General features: G+C 44.6%; 2 long non-coding RNA genes across 3 annotated transcripts; one reads left to right on the top strand and one right to left on the bottom strand.

The window, feature by feature from the left end:
* The first annotated feature begins 1,932 nt into the window (after positions 1–1,932).
* LOC119018357 lies at positions 1,933–6,526 on the top strand. Of its 2 annotated transcripts, none has more exons than XR_005074725.1 (3): positions 1,933–2,559; positions 2,716–2,951; positions 5,730–6,526. It is a non-coding gene; the product is annotated as an uncharacterized LOC119018357 (long non-coding RNA). The 2 variants fall into 2 exon arrangements; XR_005074726.1 differs by having other exon boundaries at positions 1,937–2,559; positions 2,810–2,951.
* A 2,422-nt stretch (positions 6,527–8,948) lies between these two features.
* LOC119018326 lies at positions 8,949–11,068 on the bottom strand. The gene is made up of 2 exons (XR_005074715.1): positions 9,872–11,068; positions 8,949–9,330 (listed from the first exon to the last, which is right to left on the bottom strand). It is a non-coding gene; the product is annotated as an uncharacterized LOC119018326 (long non-coding RNA).
* Positions 11,069–12,704: the final 1,636 nt, after the last annotated feature.

Genomic DNA, 12,704 nt, shown 5'->3' with positions numbered 1-12,704 from the left:
GCAGGATCGCTCTGCTGTGCAGGCGGTACCACGGCCCGGCTCGGTCCGATAACACTCCTTCACATCAGTGGATACAGAGACTTCTCCTCCTCTCCTGGAGACGCACTTGACTGAAATAAAAAGCTCAGTCTGATGGAAAACTGTGAAGATGTGCAGTAACAGTCAGTCAGTCCTGCACTGACAATCCAGCAGGACCTCTGCAGGGATCAATACTCCACCTCAACTGTCTCCGTCACGTCTGGTTCATAACATTTACCGATACAAACCTCTTACTCCATCCGGGCCAGAGTCGCTGGAACCTTTTGAAGAGAAAGGTCATCAGACGGTAACTTCCATCTGAGATGAAAGGATTCAGATTATTGCAGCCGGTTCAGAGACGAGGCTGAACAAATGCACCCGAAACACGAGGAAGGACGACAAAACAAAAATGTGAAAGACAAGTTGGAGAGGAAGAGAAGAGGAGATCAAACGCAGAGTGTAATGCTGCACAATCACAGCTCATCTTTTCATTATTCTCAATCCGACCTGCCGTGTGGACCGACATGTAATAAAAGTCCCAATAATATTTCACATCAGAACCGAACAGACCGAACGCCTCCAACCCTGCGCACCTCACATTAACTCCAGCTCGTCGCTCCCTGGTGGCTCTGTAATCACATCAGAGACGTGTTGGTGCAGCAGCTCCAGTCAGAAGACATTTCCCCCGAGAGCTCACAAACTTTGTAAAGAGCGACGAGCGGCTTGTGAAGCCGTCTTCTGAGTTTATTGCACCGTCACACAGCTGCTGTGGGAGCCTGCTGCAGAGATATCAGAGGTGAACGAAGGCAATGCTACATTAACACAGTCAACCTTACAGAAATACAGTGTAGAACATGAAGTTGTCTAAAAACTACCAAACCTTTGTTCCATATATTAACATTAACATTACCCCAAATGTTTCCAGAAAACTTAACGTAACGTGATTAAAACTTTAATACATTTGTCTTTGATTTGATTGACAGACATCGAGTGGCAGAGCCAACAGACTTTGAGAGGGACAGTCTGATAGTCTGACTTCTTGGAAATGCAGTGAGTGCTTCACTGAGTGAGGCAGGCGTCAGGTGTGTGTGTGTGTGTGTGTGTGTGTGTGTGTGTGTGTGTGTGTGTGTTTCCACTGACCACAGATCATTTGCGAGGATGTGCTGTCAGATCTCAGCTGTCCTCATTAACTCACACTTTGATTTATTCTGTCTTACGATCACAAAGAAATGATCATTATGAAGCTGAGCTGCAGATAAAATCAACAGCATTTATGGGCAGCGATCAAATTTCAAGATTACAAGTGTGTTTATAAGACACAGCCGCATCCTGCTGATCAGCTGTTAGAGGTGTGTGTGTGTGTGTTTGTGTGTGTGTGTGTGAAAGCAGCTAGGCGGCGATGAGAAGTTGTCAAGGTCAGCTGCTCAGAGTTTGTCGTTGTTACTCGGCTCCTCGTTTCGCCTCAGGCTTCATTAGCCGCCTGATTGGCCTCCAGTTCACCACCCTGATGACTCTGTTTCATCACACTGAGTCATTACTGGCTGCTGCAGTCACACACACACACACACACACACACACACACACACACACACACTTAACAAAAATGTTCATCTCCATTTGTAATTTAGGACACAAACCAAGTGACATAAAGCGTGTTGACGTTAACTATAAGCATCGGTTTGGTTGGCATTTAGTGCAAATGAGTCCACACACACACACACACACACACACACACACACACACACACACACACACACACACACACACACACACACACAGTAAAAGGCTTCAGGGGCCACTCAGAATCTGAATCAAAACACATTTTCCCTCCAACTTGGCGAGGACGGTGGAAGCAGAGCTGCTGTGGACGGAGACTCGGAGGAAACCTCTCAGGACAGGAAGTGACTCCTGGAAACAAAGTGTAGTCCGTCTATCAGAACATGGTCAGCCACACAGGATGACATTTTAACCACGGCTGATGACTGAGCGAGGTAACTAGGTAACCATAGCAACAGTACATACACTAGCACAACCTTGCCTTCAGCTGGTGGTCTTTGTATGAGGACAGTGCTCGGGTATTATACTCAAGTAAAAAAGTGTCTGAAGTGTATAATGGACCTGCCGCCTCCGTTAGCAGACGCGCCTGTAGACACGCTCAGATGAAGGTCCAGGACCAGCAGAGGAGGTGACGGATGGAGAGCAAAGAGCCAGAACATCCGAGAAAGACTCGGTGACTCACAGAACAAGCGACGCAGACTGTTTTAAAGAAGATTTAATCTGACATGAAACCCTGATGTGTTTCTGAACCGGACGAGCGTCTCTGCTGACTCTTCATCTGAAAGTGTTGCCTCGTCCTGCAGAAGGAACAGAATGACAAGTCGACTCTTAAAGGTTTTGTTTTTGCTGCAGGAGGTGAAAAGAGTTGAACTTCTGTTCATGAATTCATCTTCATGTGGAATCATCATCTGCTCATTTTGAATCAGGTGTCAGGTGTTAAAGTGTTAAAGACGTGCAACAGGAACAGACCTTCAGTTAAAGCAGGTACGACTGTAGAAGAAACACCGACTGTGCTGTTTTTAACAAACTGTACAAATATATATACAACACAAATGTGTCTAATTAAAGACAAATCTACACTTTTTATTTTACACTTCCTTAATTTTGTCTCGACAAATAAGCACAAATTCTTATTTCCAGACGAAGCCTGGAGAGAAACAAGGAACAACTCCAAGTGTCAAAGTGTGTGTGTGTGTGTGTGTGTGTGTGTGTGTGTGTGTGTGTGTGTGTGCAGAATTGAGACAAAAGCAACAAAGTTCTGAAGAGAAGAATTAGGACCAGAGGGGAGGAAGGAAGCAGCTCGGAATAAATGTGTCGGAGCGAGCGAGCGCTGGGACTGATCCAGCAGCAGATTCTGCACATAATGAATAGTTCGGGTGAGTAATTGTTTTTCAGACAGAAAAGAGAAGGAGGAATAAATTGTTTTCTAAATCCTCTTTCAGACATTGAATCTGTACCATTGCTCGGTTCATCTGTTTGCTTCGGTACCGGCTCGTTCCGTTGACTCTGTTGAGACTGGACCCGTACAGACGGAGCTGCAACACATGCAGGAGGTGGACGCTGGTGGTTACACACAACAAGGCTGCAGGCCGGCTGACATTTCCTGCTGATCAGTTACAAACAAAGCAGGTGTTCAAGTCAAACCGTGACGTTTTGTAACCCGGACCAAGTGGATTCTGTTCTGCAGACGCAGTGTCAACCAACACAAACGTCAGGTTGCAACACGTTTAGTTTGAATGTTTCTGTGGTTTAAGCTTTAATATTGATGTGTTTAATAACAGTTATAATATGCGACCTGTTTATCAGCGAGCTTCACCCTGAAAGTCTGACAACATGTTAGATAATATGTATTATTCCTCACGTGACTGCATGTTAAACTGATGGGATGGCAGTCGGCTCGCAGGAGTATGAAGCAATAAAATGTAATGTAATGTAATGTAATGTAATGTAATGTAATGTAATGCTGTGGACGAGGGCAGCAGCAAAACAAATTCTGGATGAATATGAATATATTCTCCTCTGACGTGTCGGTCCTCCAGCGTCCGTCTCTGCAGATGAGATGGAGGACAGCTGTTGATATTGAGGAATGTCTCAGTAGAAATCCAGAGGTGTCAGCAGTGAGCTGCATGTGCCTTCATCTCCTCCAGCTCCATGTCATCCGTCCACGCCTGCCCACAGTCACAAGCGCTGGCTGATCCAGGTACAATAGAGCACCATCGGCCGGACGTCATCCAATTAGAAGCACTCAATAAAAAGCGTCCAGACCAGCCGTCTGTGAAGAGAGGACGAGAAGATGAATATCCAAATGTCTGTCTGATATTTCAGCTCCCTCGGTGCCGAGTCCTGACAGCCACAGAAAAAGTGTTTCCGGAGGCAGTTTGCCCCGACACCATCCAAAGATTCAGCGCTGCAGACGAGAGACTGTCAGGCATAAAGAAACACATCAGCTGGCAGTCTGAATGAAGATATTCAGGATAAGTGCTCCATTTGGTGAAGTGCACAGAGCTGCCAAGGATGAAATATATTTCTGACAAGTGGAAAATGTTTCCAAACTTCTTTACTGCTGAGGACAGTCGACCGTCACACAGCACAGAAGTGTGTGTGGAGAGTAACGTGTGAGGAGATCCCCAAGAAGCCAGCAGCCGGAGAGCAAGTTAGCTGCGATGATAAAAAAAACAACTCGCTCAGCCTTTAGAGGTACGTTTCAAGGACGAGGACTCTCTGATGAGTGTGGCTGAAATGTCCCAGGTCCTTCAGTATCTATCAGAAAAGAGTCAGGAAATCAAATACGAGGAAGATGTTTGGAACTGATTATATAGCTCAGTAACATGCAGCAGGATGAACAAACACACGGCTAGTTTACATCCAATCAGTATCAGCAGAACACAGAACATAGACGGGCAAAGACTGGAAAACTCAATCAGAAGTACCTGTAATCAATACTTACAGACGCGGTTTACTTCCCTTATTGGATTTAATTGGAGTGAAGTGAGAACTCTTGTCTCCATCTTCTGTTTTATGTCTGAGGATCGTCTCTGTGACTGAGTCTCTTGTTCCGTGTCTGTCGTCATGTTTCAGCAGCTCACATGAAAAACAGAAACTAATCACTGCAGTTTAGCTCTTTGTAATGTGGCTTTCTGCATCTGTGCAGACTGGAGATGAAAGAAAATTATGAATAATTGTCTTAATTTGGTGAAATCAGGAGGAGCAGAGAGGAAAACATGCCTCTAATTACAGAGTCATTACAGGGTTTGTTCACTGATCGCCTCTGATTGGCCGATGACGATCAGAAGTTTGCATGTTCACGTCGTTTCACAGCTTCTGTGCAGCGACTCTGTGACACTGTGTTGTTTAAATGTTTAATCTCTGTTCTTAAAGAGGAGATGACATGTGACGAACCTTAGAGTGAAACTCGCGCCAAAAAGCAACCGAGGCTTTTTTTGTGAATGTATATGAGTGAATGTATGAGAGTGTTAGCAGCAGCTTGTTCCGCTCGCCGCCGTCCTGCCAGTGGAGAAGAGTCGATCTCAGAATGAGACGTAACCTGGAGGTTCAGGTGGAACTTCTGTCTTCCAGCAACAACTAACCACACCAGATCTCACGTCACTTTTCCGGCTTTTGATTTTAGTATTGTTTCTTACATGAGGCTCCTTTTTCAATGGACAACACCGCACACTCTACCTGTTGGGTCAGTTTCTGTCGGGAACCTCCTTGAACTCTTTCCAGTCGTTCAGTAAGGTTCTGATCTGACTTGAGTATTCAGGCAGATGCAGCTGATGGAAACAGCAGACACCAGGCGTGGACACAGCAAGGCTCCAACTGTAACGATGTGCTCAGGTCCTCTGAAATCACAGTCTTGCTTCATCAAGTGTTTAATTTCAGCTTGTGTAACGTCTCAAAGAATCATCTTCAGCTTGGATCTTTATCATTTCCCTTTTTTTCAGTCTTGTGTCTTAATCAGCATCATAACTGCTGCTGAAGCCTGATGATGGTGTTTCACTGAGTTATCACATCATCACCCTCAGGATCAGTAGCAGGGGGTCAATCTGCATCCCAAAATGCAACGGGACATTTTTTAGAAAATTGCACTGTCTCAGCAAACCCACTGGAACAACAATGTGTGTGTGTGTGTGTGTGTGTGTGTTTCCCTACAGAGGCTGTGGTTTGCACACAGCGCTGCAGCCGTAACAGATGAAGATGGATTAGCGTCTCTGCGCGTCTGTCTTAGGGAAGCAGAAACAGGACGGAGAAGCACCGACACTCGCAGCAGAAACACATTACTCCACCCTGCCAAGGTCCCCTGATGAAAGCTTCAGCAATTCTATTGGCTGCTTATCAAAACCAAGACGCAGCAGTTTCCTCTCCTCTGCCTCTGTATCTGTCGCCTCCCTCCTCCTCCTCCTCCTCCTCCTCCTCCTGCTGACTCGGCTGAGGAGCTGCTGTCCTTCTTTTGTTCGGTGACATTTTGTGTCTCAATGTTTGGGTGAACGTTTGCCTCCTCTTCATAATATGAGACAGTCTACAGACCACATCACCTTTCAGAACAAGACCAGGAGCACAGCTGAGTCGACATCAGTGTGCACAGTAACACGGTCCAGGTTCAGAACCAGGAAGTTCAGATCAGCAAAGAAAATAAAAAATAAAAGACAGCAGGTATAAACTCTGAGTTGTGAGGATAAAGACTGGTCACTGACGTCTCTCATTCTGATCATGATGATTTAATCTTGGGCTGCACAAACACAGAACATTCACAGAACAATACATGCTGCCATGTTTGAGTCCTGCTGCTATTAGAAACTGTGGTGAAAATCAAAGTGATAGAAAAGATCCGTTCTGTCTGCTGAGTGCTCCCAGTCGAGGGTCGCGCTGGGTTTCATGGCCTCCCTGCTTGCTGTCGAACATCCCGTCAGATTATATTTACTGTTTGTCAACCGCACGCACAGATGTTGCTTTTAAGGCTTGCTAGCGTGGCGTTAGCTCCGTGGCTAACATCTGAGCCACAGTTTAACGGACAGTTTATCTCCCGTTACTGAAGTCGAATCTGTGAGTCGACCACCAGGCGCTGCTGTCAAAGGATAAACCTGTCAGGAGACTCGTCTGTCTGCGCACGGTGAGATCGGAGGTCTCATGAAGACATTTGCCGGCTAAAGTGCAGGTTTGACTTGACCTGGTCTCCTGGGTGTGTGTGTGTGTGTGTGTGTGTGTGTGTGTGGTTCCCGTCACAGTCCGGCGCTCTCACGGATCCGTCAGTCTGGCAGGTCATTAACCTGATGGAGGCAGAGCGATACCAATCCACCTCCGAAAGGTCTGAGAAAGGTTAGATTCATACGGCGGCTTATCTGACTGATACTGACACCAGCACGCCGTCCTCTATCAGTCCACCATCCCCAGACAAACACACACAGGTCGCACACCTTCTCCTCGTCTTCCTCTTTTGTTTTACGCCCTCCCGAAGACTAAATGTCAGAGAAGTGACCTTTTGACGGGAGGTACACGAGAGGAGATCTTGATTTACAGGACGGACGTGATCTTATAACAGCGTCTCCTGTTTAAACTGCTCTCACACAGAAACAGGAAGCAAAAAGTGGAACACTCTTGACTTGACAGAGCTCAGAGGACATTACACAACATCACTGTGATGACTCAACTGATGGTCGGGAGCTTTAGTTTCTCCTCGCTGTCTCCTCAGATCAGGTTGTGATGTGTTCTCTGCTGCAGACTGTGGTCACAGCAGGTGAGCTGGATGGACACATCTCGTGTTTCTCTTTAAATCAAGTCTCCAGTTTTACTGTGAAGCTCCAGAAGCACTCCCACTTCTCTGATGTCACTTTTGGATGTGAAGACGGTCGAGTTATCAATGTGTTAGAAACAATCTCTGATAACATTTTCAAAGTAAAGCGAGATGAATACGTGACCTGGTTAGGGTTGAAAAAAAAAGCACCAGGTTAAAGTCTGACAACATCTTTCTGTGGTTAGTGCTGTTGCCTCACAGCAGGAAGGGTTGGATGATGTCACCAAGCTGATTTATGCACGTTCTCTTACTTAAGTTATACAAAGACAAATCACTGTTGACTCAATAACAGGACATGAACTGTGGTTTTCAGAGAGACAGTGTCATTAATAACTCACCTCCACCAGCTTCTGACTGCAGCGCTCTCGCTCATGCTGAACCAGCAGCGCTTCAAGAACTGAAGCTGGAGGGGAACAAGAAAAACTTTGCCTCTGGCGTCTGAGCCGGCTGCTGCGTCTGACACGTCCAGAGTGACACCGTGCTGCACAGATCATGCCTGCAGGCTCGCTTCAGTCGGCTCGGAGAAAATGTACACTTTGAGCATCAAATGTGAAAAAAACAGCATCTTGGTGTCGAATTCTGCACAGACGTCACTTCAGAGTTCAAACATTCAGCCGGAGGAACAAAAAGAAAACACAGTGTGGACGTGAGGAGCATCAACACACATCAACACACAACACTGTCAGAAGCTGTCACCTTCCTGCTGAAGCATCTAATAAATACTGAATATAGTTTTTATCATCACCTGCCGTTAGTTACCTGTCAGCCTTCATCAGCGCATGTTAATTATCATCTTTCATGCTGTTTTTAAACGTTGTCTCAAAATATAATTTGAGAGTTTTTTTTTTTTAATCTAAGCTCATCTGGTGACGTGTTGAACCTCTCGACGGGACGTTAATGTTGTTTTGGGAGTTGGATTGGCTCGATGCAAACTCAGCTCTCTATTAGCGGCTGCTGTTGTGTTTGGACTGGAGGGATGTGAACACGCTGTGATCTCACACACGAGCACGTCATTATTTCATAATGATACAATATTCCCTCGTTTCAGCCTCATTTTCTTACTTTATCTCCGTTACAGCTCCCATAGAAATGAAACCAAACGGTAATAAATCTGCAGGTGATTGTGGGTATCACAGTGTCTGTGTCTCTCAGCCAACACCAGCTCATTATGTTTGCACAGACTCAGAGCTGAGGACGGGAAATCACAGCTCATCCTGTTAAACCTGCAGTTTAAGTCATTAGACAAATAGATGTTTTCTCTCGGTGTTCCCATCAGTCTGAGCGAGCTCGCTCCGTCTGCTGTTTGGACATCCTAATGCCTCCCTCTAATGACAAAGCATTATTATCATGTAGAAGCCTTTTTATCTCGTCGGACTGCTGTTAGAATTATAATCACAAATAAAAACCGGCCATGTAAAATAATGTATTTGTTGTCTGTGAGGTTGTGAGCAGGCTGCAGGCCGATTAAACGCTTCAGTAACGATGAACAGACTCATTGTTTCAGAGGATGAACACTTATAAACTGCTCCTAATGAATGTGTGATGATTATAGGTTTTGCACACACTGTACAAGACAACAGCACCACTTTACATCCTGTGATTTATTTATTATCCCCAGTAAGAAACTTCCTGTCTGCACATCTGCAGGCTGGACGCCGTCAGACTGGAGATGATCTGTGGACTTTGTCCTGTATGGATAAAAGATTACATGGACTTTTGTCAGAAGTGACATGGTTCAGTATAACACGTGGATCAAACACACATCAGGGTCCAGGTGACATTGTTCAAATGTCTCACAGCTTCACGTTCCTCTAAAACAGCAGAGTGTTTCAGTTTGATTAACTGAAGGAGAAATATTCTGCAGTCAGTTCAGGTTTCTGTCTGTTTCCTCCAGCTGACTGACTTCCCGGGGCCACATGTAGAAAACTCTGTGTGTTCAGGTGTACAAATCTGCCTCCATCATCCTGAAATCATATGCACATGCACAAGCTTTCTGATCGTCACCACAATTTACTATAAATGGCTGTAAACTAATTACCTGGTTTGCATATAAAGGACCAGAATTTTGTTTTGTTTTGTGCAGAAATGCTGGAAGCAACAGTGGAAAAGAAGTTTAATTTTCTGGACTGTGAACTTGAAATAATATTTCAACTGAGCCTTAAAAACAACTTTCATTTGAAGGCTTAAGTTCTGGCGTCAGCAACAAAATGAAGCAGGTGGAACGTCAGAAAGCGACAGAAGCGTTGAACGCTGTGAGTTCAGAGCTGCAGGCTTTTTGCAGAGTTAGAAAAAATAGCTGATTTTAAGCGAGCAGTTGAGAAGCAGCTTCATGGTGGACCGGAACATCAGCACGGGCCCTGAAAACTCACCCTCGCCTGATTCACACATTGACAACGTCCTCTAGCAGCGCCAAAGCAGCTGTTGTGTCATGTGGCACGGCCATTACTCACAACTCATGTGATCAGTGGGAAGGTTTAGAAACTTGCACAATTACACAAAACTTACATAAATTAGTAAAAAGAAGCAGCTGTAAATAAATGTCTCCCAGATTCACACTTTTCTTCGCCTTTGTTGCCGCCGCTCATCGTCACACTGAAAGTGGAATAAACACATGTTTTGTGTGTTTGCATGATTCATGCATTTGGCCTCTGGAGTGCCAGCAGAGAGTCGTTAGAGTTGACTGGCCACACCTGGTGTAGGTGTGGCCCGAGCTGATCACATGGACAGATCCTCCAGGTGCAACATGTCCTTCACCCTGCAGCATGTCTGGTTTCGTGTTTTTCAACATACTTCATTTTATACGACATCTAATGAGATCCTGTTTGAATGCTGACCAAGACAATCTTTGGCCCAACGTGATTCAGCTGGATTGAATCAGTTAACACAATCCACAGTTAAACTTTGTTCTTTTTCCCACCTGCAAACAGCCTTGACAGAATTCTGTTGAACTTTGATTTGCTGTCTGTCACCGGGAACATTTTGTGCACACGACACAACAGCATGTTTTTGTGTCTGTGTGGGAAAACACAACTCACAGACTCTCTCAGACTAAAAAAATCAAAAAAAACTGTGAAATGAAATGAAAAGGCACAAAAATCTGAACTCTTAGTCAACGTTCCTCCCTGTTCTGAATCGTAAAAGCTTCGCAGAGATTTTCCAGAGAAATGTTGTAGTTGACGGTGACATGCTGTTGTTGCTTGGTAACAAGTCCCCTGACGACTGCCCTGCTGTTCAGTTTGAAAAGATCAGAGTCAAGGTTAGCAGCTGTGGCTTCACCTACCTGGATTGTTATTAATGACCTCGTCCCTCTGCTGGCATGATGAACAGCACCTGACCTGCCACTGAGCCCTGGGAGCCCTGAGAGCGACGCAGCAGCAGCAGCAGCTCACGCAGTAGATGACACGGACGACAGGAAATTAATTTACCTGAAGTTGTTCAGTAAAGTTGCACAAGAGAACAAACAGAGTGAAGCACCGCAGGACAGATGGAAGTCATTTTCTTTTATTAAACTGCTGTCTTTTTTATTAACGTTTCCTGCAGGTCGTTAAATAAAACAGTGAAAAAGTTAAATCTCTGCTGGGACACCAGTCCTTCAGATTTATGCATATAGATTTATGAAGATGGTTGTAAACATTACGAGCAAAGTTTAGAAGTAAAGAAGTGCTTCCCAGCAGTCAAAGTCACAGAGGAAATAAATTACATATACAATAAATATGGAGCATAAATAAACAAGGACAATAAAACACAGTAGCTCCTTCATACTCACTGCTGCTGGTTCATGGAGAAATTATAAGTGCCGTGATGGAGAGAAAACTTTCTTAATGCTCACAGGTGATCCTGTCGACACAGACAGAGGACAGATGTGTAACACTATATTCAGGTGTAGACGTCTGCGAACACCTAACAGGAGACGTCTGTTCCCCGTCTCTCCTCAAACATCTAGATAATAATACAGGAAAATTATCTTTATGTATATATTCATGTGGTTATTTACATGAGGACCATTATAATTTTCCTCATGCAAACTGACAATCATGTTTACAGAAGACAGTTAAAGACTTCTACTTAACATTACATCTGTCTTTGTTTGCTCCTTATACACAAATACCTGTTTACAAATGTGAACAATGAGTGGAGAGAAGCGCACCGCTGCAGGAGTGGTGGTTTCAAAAACACATTTATCATTTCAAGTATTTGTAAGTTAAAACTTCAACACCTCCGTTTGTCCCCTGAGGAGAAGAAAAGCATGTTCTGATATATCTAGCTGGATTCTGATGCTTACACATTGGCTCCTTCATACTATCATAACTATTTGTGTTTTGCATGTGTTGTATATTTTGGGGCCTTGTTTCATTATAAAGATGATCCAGTCTGTGAACTGTCTCCGTGTGCAGCAGCAGCAGCGTCTCTGGCAGCGAACACAGGTCATTAAAGTGTGAGAGCAGATTTATGGAAGCGGATCAGGCCACAAGTCAGCCGGGCAAAGGCCGATGAAACATTAATAACTGATTGGCTTTTAAAGAATTCAGGAGTGGATGATCCACTCGAGGTGTGAAACATGAACTTTCAAAGGACAGAAATACAAATATATAAAGTATTAATGGATGCACACAACGGCCACATTCAAAGAGTAATGGGTGAATAACACAAGCGTTTGATATCACACAGTGTCAAAACACATCTTCAGCAGACACGAGAGATCCTGCAGTATTTAGACCAGATAGCTCATAATGCAGCGGAGCAGCTCCAACACACAGCAGGGATTATTCTGGGATGACAGGTATTATTGAGTACAGACAGTTTCAAGACTTTAACAAGCCTTTCCTTCATCTGAGCTGTCCGTCAGACACAGACCACAGCAGTGTTCCCCTATTGAAAATTAATCTGCTTCTCTTAGCTTTGTCGAAAATGTTTTTTGTGTGACTGACCTACAGATGTGTTATATGTTCAGAGGTCATGATCTCCTCGAAATCTCCTTCTGTTTTTTGTCACTTTTCCGTTGTTGTGCTATCGATGACTTTCAAAATATAAAGTTAAACAATATAACATCCATTCTGTCACCGAACAAACTCAAATACTCAGAGTTAACATCTGCTAATGATGCTACAAACAATGATGAATGTGTCCATCCATCTGTCCAGACATAACGAGGAGCAAGGAGTGTACTCAGTGACTGAAACAGTGTTCAAGTGAAGACAGACCCAGAGTTGGCCTGTAAATACCCCAAGAGACATGAACCTGTGAACAGTCAGTGTCGATGTGACTAACCTGTCAGCACGGAGCCCAGAGGAAGCTAACAAACAGCCCCAGTCTGTTCACCCTGTTGCCGTCTACAGCA

This window comes from Acanthopagrus latus, chromosome 4 (genome assembly GCF_904848185.1).
Source record: "Acanthopagrus latus isolate v.2019 chromosome 4, fAcaLat1.1, whole genome shotgun sequence".
NCBI lineage: Eukaryota > Metazoa > Chordata > Actinopteri > Spariformes > Sparidae > Acanthopagrus > Acanthopagrus latus.
The sequence above is the reverse complement of the archived record's forward strand: the minus strand, read 5'-3'. Positions and strand labels throughout refer to the sequence as shown.